Below are 27,597 nucleotides of genomic sequence, written 5' to 3' on the forward strand. Positions count from 1 at the left end.
CTACTACCATAACTCAACCTGTACTACTATCATAAGTCAACTTAACTACTACCATAACTCAACCTGTACTACTATCATAAGTCAACTTAACTACGACCATAACTCAAACTGTACTACTATCATAAGTCAACTTAACTACTACCATAACTCAACCTGTACTACTATCATAAGTCAACTTAACGACTACCATAACTCAACCTGTACTACTATCATAAGTTAACTTTACTACCATAACTCAACCTGTACTACTATCATAAGTCAACTTAACTACTACCATAACTCAACCTGTACTACTATCATAAGTCAACTTAACTACTACCATAACTCAACCTGTACTACTATCATAAGTCAACTTAACTACGACCATAACTCAACCTGTACTACTATCATAAGTCAACTTAACTACTACCATAACTCAACCTGTACTACTATCATAAGTCAACTTAACTACTACCATAACTCAACCTGTACTACTATCATAAGTCAACTTAACTACTACCATAACTCAACCTGTACTACTATCATAAGTCAACTTAACTACTACCACAACTCAACCTGTACTACTATCATAAGTCAACTTAACGACTACCATAACTCAACCTGTACTACTATCATAAGTTAACTTTACTACCATAACTCAACCTGTACTACTATCATAAGTCAACTTAACTACTACCATAACTCAACCTGTACTACTATCATAAGTCAACTTAACTACGACCATAACTCAACCTGTACTACTATCATAAGTCAACTTAACTACTACCATAATTCAACCTGTACTACTATCATAAGTCAACTTAACTACTACCATAACTCAACCTGTACTACTATCATAAGTCAACTTAACTACTACCATAACTCAACCTGTACTACTATCATAAGTCAACTTAACTACTACCATAACTCAACCTGTACTACTATCATAAGTCAACTTAACGACTACCATAACTCAACCTGTACTACTATCATAAGTCAACTTAACTACTACCATAACTCAACCTGTACTACTATCATAAGTCAACTTAACGACTACCATAACTCAACCTGTACTACTATCATAAGTCAACTTAACTACTACCATAACTCAACCTGTACTACTATCATAAGTCAACTTAACTACTACCATAACTCAACCTGTACTACTATCATAAGTCAACTTAACTACGACCATAACTCAACCTGTACTACTATCATAAGTCAACTTAACTACTACCATAATTCAACCTGTACTACTATCATAAGTCAACTTAACTACTACCATAACTCAACCTGTACTACTATCATAAGTCAACTTAACTACTACCATAACTCAACCTGTACTACTATCATAAGTCAACTTAACTACTACCATAACTCAACCTGTACTACTATCATAAGTCAACTTAACGACTACCATAACTCAACCTGTACTACTATCATAAGTCAACTTAACTAATACCATAACTCAACCTGTACTACTATCATAAGTCAACTTAACGACTACCATAACTCAACCTGTACTACTATCATAAGTTAACTTTACTACCATAACTCAACTTGTACTACTATCATTAGTCAACTTAACTACTACCATAACTCAACCTGTACTACTATCATAAGTCAACTTAACTACTACCATAACTCAACCTGTACTACTATCATAAGTCAACTTAACTACTACCACAACTCAACCTGTACTACTATTATAAGTCAACTTAACTACTACCATAACTCAACCTGTACTACTATCATAAGTCAACTTAACTACTACCATAACTCAACCTGTACTACTATCATAAGTCAACTTAACTACTACCATAACTCAACCTGTACTACTATCATAAGTCAACTTAACTACTACCATAACTCAACCTGTACTACTATCATAAGTCAACTTAACTACAACCTACTACCATAACTCAACCTGTACTACTATCATAAGTCAACTTAACTACTACCATAACTCAACCTGTACTACTATCATAAGTCAACTCAACTACCGCCATAACTCAACCTGTACTACTATCATAAGTCAACTTAACGACTACCATAACTCAACCTGTACTACTATAATAAGTCAACTCAACTACTACCATAACTCAACCTGTACTACTATCATAAGTCAACTTAACTACTACCATAACTCAACCTGTACTACTATCATAAGTCAACTTAACTACTACCACAACTCAACCTGTACTACTATTATAAGTCAACTTAACTACTACCATAACTCAACCTGTACTACTATCATAAGTCAACTTAACTACTACCATAACTCAACCTGTACTACTATCATAAGTCAACTTAACTACTACCATAACTCAACCTATACTACTATCATAAGTCAACTCAACTAATACCACAACTCAACCTGTACTACTATCATAAGTCAACTTAACGACTACCATAACTCAACCTGTACTACTATCATAAGTTAACTTTACTACCATAACTCAACCTGTACTACTATCATAAGTCAACTTAACTACTACCATAACTCAACCTGTACTACTATCATAAGTCAACTTAACTACTACCATAACTCAACCTGTACTACTATCATAAGTCAACTTAACTACTACCACAACTCAACCTGTACTACTATTATAAGTCAACTTAACTACTACCATAACTCAACCTGTACTACTATCATAAGTCAACTTAACTACTACCATAACTCAACATGTACTACTATCATAAGTCAACTTAACTACTACCATAACTCAACCTGTACTACTATCATAAGTCAACTTAACTACTACCACAACTCAACCTGTACTACTATCATAAGTCAACTTAACGACTACCATAACTCAACCTGTACTACTATCATAAGTTAACTTTACTACCATAACTCAACCTGTACTACTATCATAAGTCAACTTAACTACTACCATAACTCAACCTGTACTACTATCATAAGTCAACTTAACTACGACCATAACTCAACCTGTACTACTATCATAAGTCAACTCAACTACCGCCATAACTCAACCTGTACTACTATCATAAGTCAACTTAACGACTACCATAACTCAACCTGTACTACTATCATAAGTCAACTTAACTACTACCATAACTCAACCTGTACTACTATCATAAGTCAACTTAACTACTACCATAACTCAACCTGTACTACTATCATAAGTCAACTTAACTACTACCATAACTCAACCTATACTACTATCATAAGTCAACTTAACTACTACCATAACTCAACCTGTACTACTATCATAAGTCAACTTAACTACTACCATAACTCAACCTGTACTACTATCATAAGTCAACTTAACGACTGCCATAACTCAACCTGTACTACTATCATAAGTCAACTTAACTACTACCACAACTCAACCTGTACTACTATCATAAGTCAACTTAACGACTACCATAACTCAACCTGTACTACTATCATAAGTTAACTTTACTACCATAACTCAACCTGTACTACTATCATAAGTCAACTTAACTACTACCATAACTCAACCTGTACTACTATCATAAGTCAACTTAACTACGACCATAACTCAACCTGTACTACTATCATAAGTCAACTCAACTACCGCCATAACTCAACCTGTACTACTATCATAAGTCAACTTAACTACTACCATAACTCAACCTGTACTACTATCATAAGTCAACTTAACTACTACCACAACTCAACCTGTACTACTATTATAAGTCAACTTAACTACTACCATAACTCAACCTGTACTACTATCATAAGTCAACTTAACTACTACCATAACTCAACCTGTACTACTATCATAAGTCAACTTAACTACTACCATAACTCAACCTATACTACTATCATAAGTCAACTCAACTAATACCACAACTCAACCTGTACTACTATCATAAGTCAACTTAACGACTACCATAACTCAACCTGTACTACTATCATAAGTTAACTTTACTACCATAACTCAACCTGTACTACTATCATAAGTCAACTTAACTACTACCATAACTCAACCTGTACTACTATCATAAGTCAACTTAACTACTACCATAACTCAACCTGTACTACTATCATAAGTCAACTTAACTACTACCACAACTCAACCTGTACTACTATTATAAGTCAACTTAACTACTACCATAACTCAACCTGTACTACTATCATAAGTCAACTTAACTACTACCATAACTCAACCTGTACTACTATCATAAGTCAACTTAACTACTACCATAACTCAACCTGTACTACTATCATAAGTCAACTTAACTACTACCATAACTCAACCTGTACTACTATCATAAGTCAACTTAACTACTACCATAACTCAACCTGTACTACTATCATAAGTCAACTTAACTACTACCATAACTCAACCTGTACTACTATCATAAGTCAACTTAACGACTACCATAACTCAACCTGTACTACTATCATAAGTCAACTTAACTACTACCATAACTCAACCTGTACTACTATCATAAGTCAACTTAACTACTACCACAACTCAACCTGTACTACTATCATAAGTCAACTTAACTACTACCATAACTCAACCTGTACTACTATCATAAGTCAACTTAACTACTACCATAACTCAACCTGTACTACTATAATAAGTCAACTCAACTACTACCATAACTCAACCTGTACTACTATCATAAGTCAACTTAACTACTACCATAACTCAACCTGTACTACTATCATAAGTCAACTTAACTACTACCATAACTCAACCTGTACTACTATCATAAGTCAACTTAACTACTACCATAACTCAACCTGTACTACTATCATAAGTCAACTCAACTAATACCACAACTCAACCTGTACTACTATCATAAGTCAACTTAACTACTACCATAACTCAACCTGTACTACTATCATAAGTCAACTTAACGACTACCATAACTCAACCTGTACTACTATCATAAGTCAACTTAACTACTACCATAACTCAACCTGTACTACTATCATAAGTCAACTTAACGACTGCCATAACTCAACCTGTACTACTATCATAAGTCAACTTAACTACTACCATAACTCAACCTGTACTACTATCATAAGTCAACTTAACGACTGCCATAACTCAACCTGTACTACTATCATAAGTCAACTTAACTACTACCATAACTCAACCTGTACTACTATCATAAGTCAACTTAACTACTACCATAACTCAACCTGTACTACTATCATAAGTCAACTTAACTACTACCATAGGTCAACCTGTACTACTATCATAAGTCAACTTAACGACTACCATAACTCAACCTGTACTACTATCATAAGTCAACTTAACGACTACCATACCTCAACCTGTACTACTATCATAAGTCAACTTAACGACTACCATAACTCAACCTGTACTACTATTATAAGTCAACTTAACTACTACCATAGGTCAACCTGTACTACTATCATAAGTCAACTTAACTACTACCATAACTCAACCTGTACTACTATCATAAGTCAACTTAACTACTACCATAACTCAACCTGTACTACTATCATAAGTCAACTTAACTACTACCATAACTCAACCTGTACTACTATCATAAGTCAACTTAACTACTACCATAACTCAACCTGTACTACTATCATAAGTCAACTTAACGACTACCATAACTCAACCTGTACTACTATCATAAGTCAACTTAACTACTACCATAACTCAACCTGTACTACTATCATAAGTCAACTTAACTACTACAATAACTCAACCTGTACTACTATCATAAGTCAACTTAACTACTACCATAACTCAACCTGTACTACTATCATAAGTCAACTTAACTACTACCTACTACCATAACTCAACCTGTACTACTGTCATAAGTCAACTTAACTACTACCTACTACCATAACTCAACCTGTACTACTATCATAAGTCAACTTAACTACTACCATAACTCAACCTGTACTACTATCATAAGTCAACTTAACTACTGCCATAACTCAACCTGTACTACTATCATAAGTCAACTTAACGACTACCATAACTCAACCTGTACTACTATCATAAGTTAACTTTACTACCATAACTCAACCTGTACTACTATCATAAGTCAACTTAACGACTACCATAACTCAACCTGTACTACTATCATAAGTCAACTTAACTACTACCATAACTCAACCTGTACTACTATCATAAGTCAACTTAACGACTACCATAACTCAACCTGTACTACTATCATAAGTCAACTTAACTACTACCATAACTCAACCTGTACTACTATCATGAGTCAACTTAACTACTACCACAACTCAACCTGTACTACTATCATAAGTCAACTTAACTACTACCATAACTCAACCTGTACTACTATCATAAGTCAACTTAACTACTACCATAACTCAACCTGTACTACTATCATAAGTCAACTTAACTACTACCATAACTCAACCTGTACTACTATCATAAGTCAACTTAACGACTACCATAACTCAACCTGTACTACTATCATAAGTTAACTTTACTACCATAACTCAACTTGTACTACTATCATTAGTCAACTTAACTACTACCATAACTCAACCTGTACTACTATCATAAGTCAACTTAACTACTACCATAACTCAACCTGTACTACTATCATAAGTCAACTTAACTACTACCACAACTCAACCTGTACTACTATTATAAGTCAACTTAACTACTACCATAACTCAACCTGTACTACTATCATAAGTCAACTTAACTACTACCATAACTCAACCTGTACTACTATCATAAGTCAACTTAACTACTACCATAACTCAACCTGTACTACTATCATAAGTCAACTTAACTACTACCATAACTCAACCTGTACTACTATCATAAGTCAACTTAACTACAACCTACTACCATAACTCAACCTGTACTACTATCATAAGTCAACTTAACTACTACCATAACTCAACCTGTACTACTATCATAAGTCAACTCAACTACCGCCATAACTCAACCTGTACTACTATCATAAGTCAACTTAACGACTACCATAACTCAACCTGTACTACTATAATAAGTCAACTCAACTACTACCATAACTCAACCTGTACTACTATCATAAGTCAACTTAACTACTACCATAACTCAACCTGTACTACTATCATAAGTCAACTTAACTACTACCACAACTCAACCTGTACTACTATTATAAGTCAACTTAACTACTACCATAACTCAACCTGTACTACTATCATAAGTCAACTTAACTACTACCATAACTCAACCTGTACTACTATCATAAGTCAACTTAACTACTACCATAACTCAACCTATACTACTATCATAAGTCAACTCAACTAATACCACAACTCAACCTGTACTACTATCATAAGTCAACTTAACGACTACCATAACTCAACCTGTACTACTATCATAAGTTAACTTTACTACCATAACTCAACCTGTACTACTATCATAAGTCAACTTAACTACTACCATAACTCAACCTGTACTACTATCATAAGTCAACTTAACTACTACCATAACTCAACCTGTACTACTATCATAAGTCAACTTAACGACTACCATAACTCAACCTGTACTACTATCATAAGTTAACTTTACTACCATAACTCAACCTGTACTACTATCATAAGTCAACTTAACTACTACCATAACTCAACCTGTACTACTATCATAAGTCAACTTAACTACTACAATAACTCAACCTGTACTACTATCATAAGTCAACTTAACTACTACCTACTACCATAACTCAACCTGTACTACTATCATAAGTCAACTTAACTACTACCTACTACCATAACTCAACCTGTACTACTATCATAAGTCAACTTAACTACTACCATAACTCAACCTGTACTACTATCATAAGTCAACTTAACTACTACCATAACTCAACCTGTACTACTATCATAAGTCAACTTAACTACTACCATAACTCAACCTGTACTACTATCATAAGTCAACTCAACTAATACCACAACTCAACCTGTACTACTATCATAAGTCAACTTAACTACTACCATAACTCAACCTGTACTACTATCATAAGTTAACTTTACTACCATAACTCAACCTGTACTACTATCATAAGTCAACTTAACTACTACCATAACTCAACCTGTACTACTATCATAAGTCAACTTAACTACGACCATAACTCAACCTGTACTACTATCATAAGTCAACTTAACTACTACCATAATTCAACCTGTACTACTATCATAAGTCAACTTAACTACTACCATAACTCAACCTGTACTACTATCATAAGTCAACTTAACTACTACCATAACTCAACCTGTACTACTATCATAAGTCAACTTAACGACTACCATAACTCAACCTGTACTACTATCATAAGTCAACTTAACTACTACCATAACTCAACCTGTACTACTATCATAAGTCAACTTAACTACAACCTACTACCATAACTCAACCTGTACTACTATCATAAGTCAACTTAACTACTACCATAACTCAACCTGTACTACTATCATAAGTCAACTCAACTACCGCCATAACTCAACCTGTACTACTATCATAAGTCAACTTAACGACTACCATAACTCAACCTGTACTACTATCATAAGTCAACTTAACTACTACCATAACTCAACCTGTACTACTATCATAAGTCAACTTAACTACTACCATAACTCAACCTGTACTACTATCATAAGTCAACTTAACTACTACCATAACTCAACCTATACTACTATCATAAGTCAACTCAACTAATACCACAACTCAACCTGTACTACTATCATAAGTCAACTTAACGACTACCATAACTCAACCTGTACTACTATCATAAGTTAACTTTACTACCATAACTCAACCTGTACTACTATCATAAGTCAACTTAACTACTACCATAACTCAACCTGTACTACTATCATAAGTCAACTTAACTACTACCATAACTCAACCTGTACTACTATCATAAGTCAACTTAACTACTACCACAACTCAACCTGTACTACTATTATAAGTCAACTTAACTACTACCATAACTCAACCTGTACTACTATCATAAGTCAACTTAACTACTACCATAACTCAACCTGTACTACTATCATAAGTCAACTTAACTACTACCATAACTCAACCTGTACTACTATCATAAGTCAACTTAACTACTACCATAACTCAACCTGTACTACTATCATAAGTCAACTTAACTACTACCATAACTCAACCTGTACTACTATCATAAGTCAACTTAACTACTACCATAACTCAACCTGTACTACTATCATAAGTCAACTTAACTACTACCCTAACTCAACCTGTACTACTATCATAAGTCAACTTAACTACAACCTACTACCATAACTCAACCTGTACTACTATCATAAGTCAACTTAACTACTACCATAACTCAACCTGTACTACTATCATAAGTCAACTCAACTACCGCCATAACTCAACCTGTACTACTATCATAAGTCAACTTAACGACTACCATAACTCAACCTGTACTACTATAATAAGTCAACTCAACTACTACCATAACTCAACCTGTACTACTATCATAAGTCAACTTAACTACTACCATAACTCAACCTGTACTACTATCATAAATCAACTTAACTACTACCACAACTCAACCTGTACTACTATTATAAGTCAACTTAACTACTACCATAACTCAACCTGCACTACTATCATAAGTCAACTTAACTACTACCATAACTCAACCTGTACTACTATCATAAGTCAACTTAACTACTACCATAACTCAACCTATACTACTATCATAAGTCAACTCAACTAATACCACAACTCAACCTGTACTACTATCATATGTCAACTTAACGACTACCATAACTCAACCTGTACTACTATCATAAGTTAACTTTACTACCATAACTCAACCTGTACTACTATCATAAGTCAACTTAACTACTACCATAACTCAACCTGTACTACTATCATAAGTCAACTTAACTACTACCACAACTCAACCTGTACTACTATTATAAGTCAACTTAACTACTACCATAACTCAACCTGTACTACTATCATAAGTCAACTTAACTACTACCATAACTCAACCTGTACTACTATCATAAGTCAACTTAACTACTACCATAACTCAACCTGTACTACTATCATAAGTCAACTTAACTACTACCATAACTCAACCTGTACTACTATCATAAGTCAACTTAACTACTACCATAACTCAACCTGTACTACTATCATAAGTCAACTTAACTACTACCATAACTCAACCTGTACTACTATCATAAGTCAACTTAACGACTACCATAACTCAACCTGTACTACTATCATAAGTCAACTTAACTACTACCATAACTCAACCTGTACTACTATCATAAGTCAACTTAACTACTACCACAACTCAACCTGTACTACTATCATAAGTCAACTTAACTACTACCATAACTCAACCTGTACTACTATCATAAGTCAACTTAACTACTACCATAACTCAACCTGTACTACTATAATAAGTCAACTCAACTACTACCATAACTCAACCTGTACTACTATCATAAGTCAACTTAACTACTACCATAACTCAACCTGTACTACTATCATAAGTCAACTTAACTACTACCATAACTCAACCTGTACTACTATCATAAGTCAACTTAACTACTACCATAACTCAACCTGTACTACTATCATAAGTCAACTCAACTAATACCACAACTCAACCTGTACTACTATCATAAGTCAACTTAACTACTACCATAACTCAACCTGTACTACTATCATAAGTCAACTTAACGACTACCATAACTCAACCTGTACTACTATCATAAGTCAACTTAACTACTACCATAACTCAACCTGTACTACTATCATAAGTCAACTTAACGACTGCCATAACTCAACCTGTACTACTATCATAAGTCAACTTAACTACTACCATAACTCAACCTGTACTACTATCATAAGTCAACTTAACTACTACCATAACTCAACCTGTACTACTATCATAAGTCAACTTAACTACTACCATAGGTCAACCTGTACTACTATCATAAGTCAACTTAACGACTACCATAACTCAACCTGTACTACTATCATAAGTCAACTTAACGACTACCATAACTCAACCTGTACTACTATCATAAGTCAACTTAACGACTACCATAACTCAACCTGTACTACTATTATAAGTCAACTTAACTACTACCATAGGTCAACCTGTACTACTATCATAAGTCAACTTAACTACTACCATAACTCAACCTGTACTACTATCATAAGTCAACTTAACTACTACCATAACTCAACCTGTACTACTATCATAAGTCAACTCAACTAATACCACAACTCAACCTGTACTACTATCATAAGTCAACTTAACTACTACCATAACTCAACCTGTACTACTATCATAAGTCAACTTAACTACTACCATAACTCAACCTGTACTACTATCATAAGTCAACTTAACGACTACCATAACTCAACCTGTACTACTATCATAAGTCAACTTAACTACTACCATAACTCAACCTGTACTACTATCATAAGTCAACTTAACTACTACCATAACTCAACCTGTACTACTATCATAAGTCAACTTAACTACTACCATAACTCAACCTGTACTACTATCATAAGTCAACTTAACTACTACCTACTACCATAACTCAACCTGTACTACTGTCATAAGTCAACTTAACTACTACCTACTACCATAACTCAACCTGTACTACTATCATAAGTCAACTTAACTACTACCATAACTCAACCTGTACTACTATCATAAGTCAACTTAACTACTGCCATAACTCAACCTGTACTACTATCATAAGTCAACTTAACGACTACCATAACTCAACCTGTACTACTATCATAAGTTAACTTTACTACCATAACTCAACCTGTACTACTATCATAAGTCAACTTAACGACTACCATAACTCAACCTGTACTACTATCATAAGTCAACTTAACTACTACCATAACTCAACCTGTACTACTATCATAAGTCAACTTAACGACTACCATAACTCAACCTGTACTACTATCATAAGTCAACTTAACTACTACCATAACTCAACCTGTACTACTATCATGAGTCAACTTAACTACTACCACAACTCAACCTGTACTACTATCATAAGTCAACTTAACTACTACCATAACTCAACCTGTACTACTATCATAAGTCAACTTAACTACTACCATAACTCAACCTGTACTACTATCATAAGTCAACTTAACTACTACCATAACTCAACCTGTACTACTATCATAAGTCAACTTAACGACTACCATAACTCAACCTGTACTACTATCATAAGTCCACTTAACACCTACCATAACTCAACCTGTACTACTATCATAAGTCAACTTAACGACTACCATAACTCAACCTGTACTACTATCATAAGTCAACTCAACTACTACCATAACTCAACCTGTACTACTATCATAAGTCAACTTAACTACTACCATAACTCAACCTGTACTACTATCATAAGTCAACTCATCTACTACCATAACTCAACCTGTACTACTATCATAAGTCAACTTAACTACTACCATAACTCAACCTGTACTACTATCATAAGTCAACTTAACTACTACCATAACTCAACCTGTACTACTATCATAAGTCAACTTAACTACTACCATAACTCAACCTGTACTACTATTATAAGTCAACTTAACTACTACCATAACTCAACCTGTACTACTATCATAAGTCAACTTAACTACTACCATAACTCAACCTGTACTACTATCATAAGTCAACTTAACTACTACCACAACTCAACCTGTACTACTATCATAAGTCAACTTAACTACTACCATAACTCAACCTGTACTACTATCATAAGTCAACTTAACGACTACCATAACTCAACCTGTACTACTATCATAAGTCAACTTAACGACTACCATAACTCAACCTGTACTACTATCATAAGTCAACTTAACTACTACCATAACTCAACCTGTACTACTATCATAAGTCAACTTAACTACTACCATAACTCAACCTGTACTACTATCATAAGTCAACTTAACTACTACCATAACTCAACCTGTACTACTATCATAAGTCAACTTAACTACTACCTACTACCATAACTCAACCTGTACTACTATCATAAGTCAACTTAACTACTACCATAACTCAACCTGTACTACTATCATAAGTCAACTTAACTACTGCCATAACTCAACCTGTACTACTATCATAAGTCAACTTAACGACTACCATAACTCAACCTGTACTACTATCATAAGTCAACTTAACTACTACCATAACTCAACCTGTACTACTATCATAAGTCAACTTAACTACTACCATAACTCAACCTGTACTACTATCATAAGCCAACTTAACTACTACCATAACTCAACCTGTACTACTATCATAAGTCAACTTAACTACTACCATAACTCAACCTGTACTACTATCATAAGTCAACTTAACTACTACCATAACTCAACCTGTACTTCTATCATAAGTCAACTTAACTACTACCACAACTCAACCTGTACTACTATCATAAGTCAACTTAACTACTACCATAACTCAACCTGTACTACTATCATAAGTCAACTTAACTACTACCATAACTCAACCTGTACTACTATCATAAGTCAACTCAACTACTACCATAACTCAACCTGTACTACTATCATAAGTCAACTTAACTACTACCACAACTCAACCTGTACTACTATCATAAGTCAACTTAACTACTACCACAACTCAACCTGTACTACTATCATAAGTCAACTTAACTACTACCATAACTCAACCTGTACTACTATCATAAGTCGACTTAACTACTACCATAACTCAACCTGTACTACTATCATAAGTCAACTTAACTACTACCATAACTCAACCTATACTACTATCATAAGTCAACTCAACTAATACCACAACTCAACCTGTACTACTATCATAAGTCAACTTAACGACTACCATAACTCAACCTGTACTACTATCATAAGTCAACTTAACGACTACCATAACTCAACCTGTACTACTATCATAAGTCAACTTAACGACTACCATAACTCAACCTGTACTACTATCATAAGTCAACTTAACTACTACCATAACTCAACCTGTACTACTATCATAAGTCAACTTAACTACTACCATAACTCAACCTGTACTACTATCATAAGTCAACTTAACTACTACCATAACTCAACCTGTACTACTATCATAAGTCAACTTAACTACTACCATAACTCAACCTGTACTACTATCATAAGTCAACTTAACTACTACCACAACTCAACCTGTACTACTATTATAATTCAACTTAAAAACTACTACCATAACTCAACCTGTACTACTATCATAAGTCAACTTAACTACTACCATAACTCAACCTGTACTACTATCATAAGTCAACTTAACTACTACCATAACTCAACCTGTACTACTATCATAAGTCAACTTAACTACTACCATAACTCAACCTGTACTACTATCATAAGTCAACCTTAACTACTACCATAACTCAACCTGTACTACTATCATAAGTCAACTTAACTACTACCATAACTCAACCTGTACTACTATCATAAGTCAACTTAACGACTACCATAACTCAACCTGTACTACTATCATAAGTCAACTTAACTACTACCATAACTCAACCTGTACTACTATCATAAGTCAACTTAACTACTACCATAACTCAACCTGTACTACTATCATAAGTCAACTTAACTACTACCACAACTCAACCTGTACTACTATCATAAGTCAACTTAACTACTACCATAACTCAACCTGTACTACTATCATAAGTCAACTTAACTACTACCATAACTCAACCTGTACTACTATCATAAGTCAACTCAACTACTACCATAACTCAACCTGTACTACTATCATAAGTCAACTTAACTACTACCACAACTCAACCTGTACTACTATCATAAGTCAACTTAACTACTACCACAACTCAACCTGTACTACTATCATAAGTCAACTTAACTACTACCATAACTCAACCTGTACTACTATCATAAGTCAACTTAACTACTACCATAACTCAACCTGTACTACTATCATAAGTCAACTTAACTACTACCATAACTCAAACTGTACTACTATCATAAGTCAACTTAACGACTGCCATAACTCAACCTGTACTACTATCATAAGTCAACTTAACTACTACCATAACTCAACCTGTACTACTATCATAAGTCAACTTAACTACTACCATAACTCAACCTGTACTACTATCATAAGTCAACTTAACTACTACCATAAGTCAACCTGTACTACTATCATAAGTCAACTTAACGACTACCATAACTCAACCTGTACTACTATCATAAGTCAACTTAACTACTACCATAACTCAACCTGTACTACTATCATAAGTCAACTTAACGACTACCATTACTCAACCTGTACTACTATTATAAGTCAACTTAACTACTACCATAGGTCAACCTGTACTACTATCATAAGTCAACTTAACTACTACCATAACTCAACCTGTACTACTATCATAAGTCAACTTAACTACTACCATAACTCAACCTGTACTACTATCATAAGTCAACTCAACTAATACCACAACTCAACCTGTACTACTATCATAAGTCAACTTAACTACTACCACAACTCAACCTGTACTACTATCATAAGTCAACTTAACGACTACCATAACTCAACCTGTACTACTATCATAAGTCAACTTAACTACTACCATAACTCAACCTGTACTACTATCATAAGTCAACTTAACGACTGCCATAACTCAACCTGTACTACTATCATAAGTCAACTTAACTACTACCATAACTCAACCTGTACTACTATTATAAGTCAACTTAACGACTACCATAACTCAACCTGTACTACTATCATAAGTCAACTTAACTACTACCATAGGTCAACCTGTACTACTATCATAAGTCAACTTAACGACTACCATAACTCAACCTGTACTACTATCATAAGTCAACTTAACTACTACCATAACTCAACCTGTACTACCATCATAAGTCAACTTAACGACTACCATAACTCAACCTGTACTACTATTATAAGTCAACTTAACTACTACCATAACTCAACCTGTACTACTATCATAAGTCAACTTAACGACTACCATAACTCAACCTGTACTACTATCATAAGTCAACTTAACGACTACCATAACTCAACCTCTACTACTATCATAAGTCAACTTAACTACTACCATAACTCAACCTGTACTACTATCATAAGTCAACTTAACTACTACCATAACTCAACCTGTACTACTATCATAAGTCAATTTAACGACTACCATAACTCAACCTGTACTACTATCATAAGTCAACTTAACGACTACCATAACTCAACCTGTACTACTATCATAAGTCAACTCAACTACTACCATAACTCAACCTGTACTACTATCATAAGTCAACTCAACTACTACCATAACTCAACCTGTACTACTATCATAAGTCAACTCATCTACTACCATAACTCAACCTGTACTACTATCATAAGTCAACTTAACTACTACCACAACTCAACCTGTACTACTATCATAAGTCAACTTAACTACTACCATAACTCAACCTGTACTACTATCATAAGTCAACTTAACTACTACCATAACTCAACCTGTACTACTATCATAAGTCAACTTAACTACTACCACAACTCAACCTGTACTACTATTATAAGTCAACTTAACTACTACCATAACTCAACCTGTACTACTATCATAAGTCAACTTAACTACTACCATAACTCAACCTGTACTACTATCATAAGTCAACTTAACTACTACCATAACTCAACCTGTACTACTATCATAAGTCAACTTACCTACTACCATAACTCAACCTATACTACTATAATAAGTCAACTTAACTACTACCATAACTCAACCTGTACTACTATCATAAGTCAACTTAACTACTACCATAACTCAACCTGTACTACTATCATAAGTCAACTTAACTACTACCATAACTCAACCTGTACTACTATCATAAGTCAACTTAACTACTACCATAACTCAACCTGTACTACTATCATAAGTCAACTTAACGACTACCATAACTCAACCTGTACTACTATCATAAGTCAACTTAACTACTACCATAACTCAACCTGTACTACTATCATAAGTCAACTTAACTACTACCACAACTCAACCTGTACTACTATCATAAGTCAAATTAACTACTACCATAACTCAACCTGTACTACTATCATAAGTCAACTTAACTACTACCATAACTCAACCTGTACTACTATCATAAGTCAACTCAACTACTACCATAACTCAACCTGTACTACTATCATAAGTCAACTTAACTACTACCACAACTCAACCTGTACTACTATCATAAGTCAACTTAACTACTACCACAACTCATCCTGTACTACTATCATAAGTCAACTTAACTACTACCATAAGTCAACCTGTACTACTATCATAAGTCAACTTAACTACTACCATAACTCAACCTGTACTACTATCATAAGTCAACTTAACTACTACCATAACTCAACCTGTACTACTATCATAAGTCAACTTAACGACTGCCATAACTCAACCTGTACTACTATCATAAGTCAACTTAACTACTACCATAACTCAACCTGTACTACTATCATAAGTCAACTTAACTACTACCATAACTCAACCTGTACTACTATCATAAGTCAACTTAACTACTACCATAACTCAACCTGTACTACTATCATAAGTCAACTTAACGACTACCATAACTCAACCTGTACTACTATCATAAGTCCACTTAACTACTACCATAACTCAACCTGTACTACTATCATAAGTCAACTTAACTACTACCATAACTCAACCACTACTACTATCATAAGTCAACTTAACGACTACCATAACTCAACCTGTACTACTATCATAAGTCAACTCAACTACTACCATAACTCAACCTGTACTACTACCATAAGTCAGCTCAACTACTACCATAACTCAACCTGTACTACTATCATAAGTCAACTTAACTACTACCATAACTCAACTTGTACTACTATCATATGTCAACTTAACTACGACCATAACTCAACCTGTACTACTATCATAAGTCAACTTAACTACGACCATAACTCAACCTGTACTACTATCATAAGTCAACTTAACTACTGCCATAACTCAACCTGTACTACTATCATAAGTCAACTTAACTACGACCATAACTCAACCTGTACTACTATCATAAGTCAACTTAACTACTACCATAACTCAACCTGTACTACTATCATAAGTCAACTTAACTACGACCATAACTCAACCTGTACTACTATCATAAGTCAACTTAACTACGACCATAACTCAACCTGTACTACTATCATAAGTCAACTTAACTACTACCATAACTCAACCTGTACTACTATCATAAGTCAACTTAACTACGACCATAACTCAACCTGTACTACTATCATAATTCAACTTAACTACTACCATAACTCAACCTGTACTACTATCATAAGTCAACTTAACTACTACCATAACTCAACCTGTACTACTATCATAAGTCAACTTAACTACTACCATAACTCAACCTGTACTACTATCATAAGTCAACTTAACTACGACCATAACTCAACCTGTACTACTATCATAAGTCAACTTAACTACTACCATAACTCAACCTGTACTACTATCATAAGTCAACTTAACTACGACCATAACTCAACCTGTACTACTATCATAAGTCAACTTAACTACTACCATAACTCAACATGTACTACTATCATAAGTCAACTTAACTACGACCATAACTCAACCTGTACTACTATCATAAGTCAACTTAACTACTACCATAACTCAACCTGTACTACTATCATAAGTCAACTTAACTACGACCATAACTCAACCTGTACTACTATCATAAGTCAACTTAACTACTACCATAACTCAACCTGTACTACTATCATAAGTCAACTTAACTACGACCATAACTCAACCTGTACTACTATCATAAGTCAACTTAACTACGACCATAACTCAACCTGTACTACTATCATAAGTCAACTTAACTACTACCATAACTCAACCTGTACTACTATCATAAGTTAACTTTACTACCATAACTCAACCTGTACTACTATCACAAGTCAACTTAACTACTACCATAACTCAACCTCTACTACTATCATAAGTCAACTTAACTACTACCATAACTCAACCTGTACTACTATCATAAGTCAACTTAACTACTACCATAACTCAACCTGTACTACTATCATAAGTCAACTTAACTACTACCATAACTCAACCTGTACTACTATCATAAGTCAACTTAACTACTACCACAACTCAACCTGTACTACTATCATAAGTCAACTTAACTACTACCATAACTCAACCTGTACTACTATCATAAGTCAACTTAACTACTACCATAACTCAACCTGTACTACTATCATAAGTCAACTTAACGACTACCATAACTCAACCTGTACTACTATCATAAGTCAACTTAACTACTACCATAACTCAACCTGTACTACTATCATAAGTCAACTTAACTACTACCATAACTCAACCTGTACTACTATCATAAGTCAACTTAACTACTACCATAACTCAACCTGTACTACTATCATAAGTCAACTTAACTACTACCACAACTCAACCTGTACTACTATCATAAGTCAACTTAACTACTACCATAACTCAACCTGTACTACTATCATAAGTCAACTTAACTACTACCATAACTCAACCTGTACTACTATCATAAGTCAACTTAACTACTACCATAACTCAACCTGTACTACTATCATAAGTCAACTTAACTATTACCACAACTCAACATGTACTACTATCATAAGTCAACTTAACTACTACCATAACTCAACCTGTACTAACTATCATAAGTCAACTTAACTACTACCATAACTCAACCTGTACTACTATCATAAGTCAACTTAACTATTACCTTCTACCATAACTCAACCTGTACTACTATCATAAGTCACTTAACTACTACCATAACTCAACCTGTACTACTATCATAAGTCAACTTAACTACTGCCATAACTCAACCTGTACTACTATCATAAGGCAACTTAACGACTACCATAACTCAACCTGTACTACTATCATAATTTAACTTTACTACCATAACTCAACCTGTACTACTATCATAAGTCAACTTAACGACTACCATAACTCAACCTGTACTATTATCATAAGTCAACTTAACTACTACCATAACTCAACCTGTACTACTATCATAAGTCAACTTAACGACTACCATAACTCAACCTGTACTACTATCATAAGTCAACTTAACTACTACCATAACTCAACCTGCACTACTATCATAAGTCAACTTAACTACTACCATAACTCAACCTGTACTACTATCATAAGTCAACTTAACTTTACTACCATAACTCAACCTGTACTACTATCGTAAGTCAACTTAACTACTACCATAACTCAACCTGTACTACTATCATAAGTCAACTTAACTACTACCATAACTCAACCTGTACTACTATCATAAGTCAACTTAACTACTACCATAACTCAACCTGTACTACTATCATAAGTCAACTTAACTACTACCATAACTCAACCTGTACTACTATCATAAGTCAACTTAACTACTACCATAACTCAACCTGTACTACTATCATAAGTCAACTTAACTACTACCATAACTCAACCTGTACTACTATCATAAGTCAACTTAACGACTACCATAACTCAACCTGTACTACTATCATAAGTCAACTTAACGACTACCATAACTCAACCTGTACTACTATCATAAGTCAACTCAACTACTACCATAACTCAACCTGTACTACTATCATAAGTCAACTCAACTACTACCATAACTCAACCTGTACTACTATCATAAGTCAACTCATCTACTACCATAACTCAACCTGTACTACTATCATAAGTCAACTTAACTACTACCATAACTCAACCTGTACTACTATCATAAGTCAACTTAACTACTACCATAACTTAACCTGTACTACTATCATAAGTCAACTTAACTACTACCATAACTCAACCTGTACTACTATCATAAGTCAACTTAACTACTACCATAACTCAACCTGTACTACTATCATAAGTCAACTTAACTACTACCATAACTCAACCTGTACTACTATCATAAGTCAACTTAACTACTACCACAACTCAACCTGTACTACTATCATAAGTCAACTTAACTACTACCATAACTCAACCTGTACTACTATCATAAGTCAACTTAACGACTACCATAACTCAACCTGTACTACTATCATAAGTCAACTTAACTACTACCATAACTCAACCTGTACTACTATCATAAGTCAACTTAACTACGACCATAACTCAACCTGTACTACTATCATAAGTCAACTTAACTACTACCATAACTCAACATGTACTACTATCATAAGTCAACTTAACTACTACCACAACTCAACCTGTACTACTATCATAAGTCAACTTAACTACTACCATAACTCAACCTGTACTACTATCATAAGTCAACTTAACTACTACCATAACTCAACCTGTACTACTATCATAAGTCAACTTAACTACTACCATAACTCAACCTGTACTACTATCATAAGTCAACTCAACTAATACCACAACTCAACCTGTACTACTATCATAAGTCAACTTAACTACTACCATAACTCAACCTGTACTACTATCATAAGTCAACTTAACGACTACCATAACTCAACCTGTACTACTATCATAAGTTAACTTTACTACCATAACTCAACCTGTACTACTATCATAAGTCAACTTAACTACTACCATAACTCAACCTGTACTACTATCATAAGTCAACTTAACTACTACCATAACTCAACCTGTACTACTATCATAAGTCAACTTAACTACTACCACAACTCAACCTGTACTACTATCATAAGTCAACTTAACTACTACCATAACTCAACCTGTACTACTATCATAAGTCAACTTAACTACTACCATAACTCAACCTGTACTAGTATCATAAGTCAACTTAACTACTACCATAACTCAACCTATACTACTATCATAAGTCAACTTAACTACTACCATAACTCAACCTGTACTACTATCATAAGTCAACTTAACTACTACCATAACTCAACCTGTACTACTATCATAAGTCAACTTAACTACTACCATAACTCAACCTGTACTACTATCATAAGTCAACTTAACTACTACCATAACTCAACCTGTACTACTATCATAAGTCAACTTAACTACTACCATAACTCAACCTGTACTACTATCATAAGTCAACTTAACTACTACCATAACTCAACCTGTACTACTATCATAAGTCAACTTAACTACTACCACAACTCAACCTGTACTACTATCATAAGTCAACTTAACTACTACCATAACTCAACCTGTACTACTATCATAAGTCAACTTAACTACTACCATAACTCAACCTGTACTACTATCATAAGTCAACTCAACTACTACCATAACTCAACCTGTACTACTATCATAAGTCAACTTAACTACTACCACAACTCAACCTGTACTACTATCATAAGTCAACTTAACTACTACCACAACTCAACCTGTACTACTATCATAAGTCAACTTAACTACTACCATAACTCAACCTGTACTACTATCATAAGTCAACTTAACTACTACCATAACTCAACCTGTACTATTATCATAAGTCAACTTAACTACTACCATAACTCAACCTATACTACTATCATAAGTCAACTCAACTAATACCACAACTCAACCTGTACTACTATCATAAGTCAACTTAACGACTACCATAACTCAACCTGTACTACTATCATAAGTTAACTTTACTACCATAACTCAACCTGTACTACTATCATAAGTCAACTTAACTACTACCATAACTCAACCTGTACTACTATCATAAGTCAACTAACTACTACCATAACTCAACCTGTACTACTATCATAAGTCAACTTAACTACTACCACAACTCAACCTGTACTACTATTATAAGTCAACTTAACTACTACCATAACTCAACCTGTACTACTATCATAAGTCAACTTAACTACTACCATAACTCAACCTGTACTACTATCATAATTCAACTTAACTACTACCATAACTCAACCTGTACTACTATCATAAGTCAACTTACCTACTACCATAACTCAACCTATACTACTATAATAAGTCAACTTAACTACTACCATAACTCAACCTGTACTACTATCATAAGTCAACTTAACTACTACCATAACTCAACCTGTACTACTATCATAAGTCAACTTAACTACTACCATAACTCAACCTGTACTACTATCATAAGTCAACTTAACTACTACCATAACTCAACCTGTACTACTATCATAAGTCAACTTAACGACTACCATAACTCAACCTGTACTACTATCATAAGTCAACTTAACTACTACCATAACTCAACCTGTACTACTATCATAAGTCAACTTAACTACTACCATAACTCAACCTGTACTACTATCATAAGTCAACTTTACTACCATAACTCAACCTGTACTACTATCATAAGTCAACTTAACTACTACCACAACTCAACCTGTACTACTATCATAAGTCAAATTAACTACTACCATAACTCAACCTGTACTACTATCATAAGTCAACTTAACTACTACCATAACTCAACCTGTACTACTATCATAAGTCAACTCAACTACTACCATAACTCAACCTGTACTACTATCATAAGTCAACTTAACTACTACCACAACTCAACCTGTACTACTATCATAAGTCAACTTAACTACTACCACAACTCATCCTGTACTACTATCATAAGTCAACTTAACTACTACCATAATTCAACCTGTACTACTATCATAAGTCAACTTAACTACTACCATAACTCAACCTGTACTACTATCATAAGTCAACTTAACTACTACCATAACTCAACCTGTACTACTATCATAAGTCAACTTAACGACTGCCATAACTCAACCTGTACTACTATCATAAGTCAACTTAACTACTACCATAACTCAACCTGTACTACTATCATAAGTCAACTTAACTACTACCATAACTCAACCTGTAACACTATCATAAGTCAACTTAACTACTACCATAGGTCAACCTGTACTACTATCATAAGTCAACTTAACGACTACCATAACTCAACCTGTACTACTATCATAAGTCAACTTAACTACTACCATAACTCAACCTGTACTACTATCATAAGTCAACTTAACGACTACCATAACTCAACCTGTACTACTATTATAAGTCAACTTAACTACTACCATAGGTCAACCTGTACTACTATCATAAGTCAACTTAACTACTACCATAACTAAACCTGTACTACTATCATAAGTCAACTTAACTACTACCATAACTCAACCTGTACTACTATCATAAGTCAACTCAACTAATACCACAACTCAACCTGTACTACTATCGTAAGTCAACTTAACTACTACCATAACTCAACCTGTACTACTATCATAAGTCAACTTAACGACTACCATAACTCAACCTGTACTACTATCATAAGTCAACTTAACTACTACCATAACTCAACCTGTACTACTATCATAAGTCAACTTAACTACTACCATAGGTCAACCTGTACTACTATCATAAGTCAACTTAACGACTACCATAACTCAACCTGTACTACTATCATAAGTCAACTTAACTACTACCATAACTCAACCTGTACTACTATCATAAGTCAACTTAACGACTACCATAACTCAACCTGTACTACTATTATAAGTCAACTTAACTACTACCATAGGTCAACCTGTACTACTATCATAAGTCAACTTAACTACTACCATAACTCAACCTGTACTACTATCATAAGTCAACTTAACTACTACCATAACTCAACCTGTACTACTATCATAAGTCAACTCAACTAATACCACAACTCAACCTGTACTACTATCATAAGTCAACTTAACTACTACCATAACTCAACCTGTACTACTATCATAAGTCAACTTAACGACTACCATAACTCAACCTGTACTACTATCATAAGTCAACTTAACGACTACCATAACTCAACCTGTACTACTATCATAAGTCAACTTAACTACTACCATAACTCAACCTGTACTACTATCATAAGTCAACTTAACTACTACCATAACTCAACCTGTACTACTATCATAAGTCAACTTAACTACTACCATAACTCAACCTGTACTACTAACATAAGTCAACTTAACTACTACCTACTACCATAACTCAACCTGTACTACTATCATAAGTCAACTTAACTACTACCTACTACCATAACTCAACCTGTACTACTATCATAAGTCAACTTAACTACTACCATAACTCAACCTGTACTACTATCATAAGTCAACTTAACTACTGCCATAACTCAACCTGTACTACTATCATAAGTCAACTTAACGACTACCATAACTCAACTTGTACTACTATCATAAGTTAACTTTACTACCATAACTCAACCTGTACTACTATCATAAGTCAACTTAACGACTACCATAACTCAACCTGTACTACTATCATAAGTCAACTTAACTACTACCATAACTCAACCTGTACTACTATCATAAGTCAACTTAACGACTACCATAACTCAACCTGTACTACTATCATAAGTCAACTTAACTACTACCATAACTCAACCTGTACTACTATCATGAGTCAACTTAACTACTACCACAACCCAACCTGTACTACTTTCATAAGTCAACTTAACTACTAACATAACTCAACCTGTACTACTATCATAAGTCAACTTAACTACTACCATAACTCAACCTGTACTACTATCATAAGTCAACTTAACTACTACCATAACTCAACCTGTACTACTATCATAAGTCAACTTAACGACTACCATAACTCAACCTGTACTACTATCATAAGTCCACTTAACACCTACCATAACTCAACCTGTACTACTATCATAAGTCAACTTAACGACTACCATAACTCAACCTGTACTACTATCATAAGTCAACTCAACTACTACCATAACTCAACCTGTACTACTATCATAAGTCAACTCAACTACTACCATAACTCAACCTGTACTACTATCATAAGTCAACTCATCTACTACCATAACTCAACCTGTACTACTATCATAAGTCAACTTAACTACTACCATAACTCAACCTGTACTACTATCATAAGTCAACTTAACTACTACCATAACTCAACCTGTACTACTATCATAAGTCAACTTAACGACTACCATAACTCAACCTGTACTACTATCATAAGTCAACTTAACTACTACCATAACTCAACCTGTACTACTATCATAAGTCAACTTAACTACTACCATAACTCAACCTGTACTACTATCATAAGTCAACTTAACTACTACCATAACTCAACCTGTACTACTAACATAAGTCAACTTAACTACTACCTACTACCATAACTCAACCTGTACTACTATCATAAGTCAACTTAACTACTACCTACTACCATAACTCAACCTGTACTACTATCATAAGTCAACTTAACTACTACCATAACTCAACCTGTACTACTATCATAAGTCAACTTAACTACTGCCATAACTCAACCTGTACTACTATCATAAGTCAACTTAACGACTACCATAACTCAACTTGTACTACTATCATAAGTTAACTTTACTACCATAACTCAACCTGTACTACTATCATAAGTCAACTTAACGACTACCATAACTCAACCTGTACTACTATCATAAGTCAACTTAACTACTACCATAACTCAACCTGTACTACTATCATAAGTCAACTTAACGACTACCATAACTCAACCTGTACTACTATCATAAGTCAACTTAACTACTACCATAACTCAACCTGTACTACTATCATGAGTCAACTTAACTACTACCACAACTCAACCTGTACTACTTTCATAAGTCAACTTAACTACTAACATAACTCAACCTGTACTACTATCATAAGTCAACTTAACTACTACCATAACTCAACCTGTACTACTATCATAAGTCAACTTAACTACTACCATAACTCAACCTGTACTACTATCATAAGTCAACTTAACGACTACCATAACTCAACCTGTACTACTATCATAAGTCCACTTAACACCTACCATAACTCAACCTGTACTACTATCATAAGTCAACTTAACGACTACCATAACTCAACCTGTACTACTATCATAAGTCAACTCAACTACTACCATAACTCAACCTGTACTACTATCATAAGTCAACTCAACTACTACCATAACTCAACCTGTACTACTATCATAAGTCAACTCATCTACTACCATAACTCAACCTGTACTACTATCATAAGTCAACTTAACTACTACCATAACTCAACCTGTACTACTATCATAAGTCAACTTAACTACTACCATAACTCAACCTGTACTACTATCATAAGTCAACTTAACGACTACCATAACTCAACCTGTACTACTATCATAAGTCAACTTAACTACTACCATAACTCAACCTGTACTACTATCATAAGTCAACTTAACGACTGCCATAACTCAACCTGTACTACTATCATAAGTCAACTTAACTACTACCATAACTCAACCTGTACTACTATCATAAGTCAACTTAACTACTACCATAACTCAACCTGTACTACTATCATAAGTCAACTTAACTACTGCCATAACTCAACCTGTACTACTATCATAAGTCAACTTAACGACTACCATAACTCAACTTGTACTACTATCATAAGTTAACTTTACTACCA

The sequence above is a fragment of the Nerophis ophidion genome, unplaced genomic scaffold (assembly GCF_033978795.1).
Source record: "Nerophis ophidion isolate RoL-2023_Sa unplaced genomic scaffold, RoL_Noph_v1.0 HiC_scaffold_46, whole genome shotgun sequence".
Taxonomy (NCBI): Eukaryota; Metazoa; Chordata; class Actinopteri; order Syngnathiformes; family Syngnathidae; genus Nerophis; species Nerophis ophidion.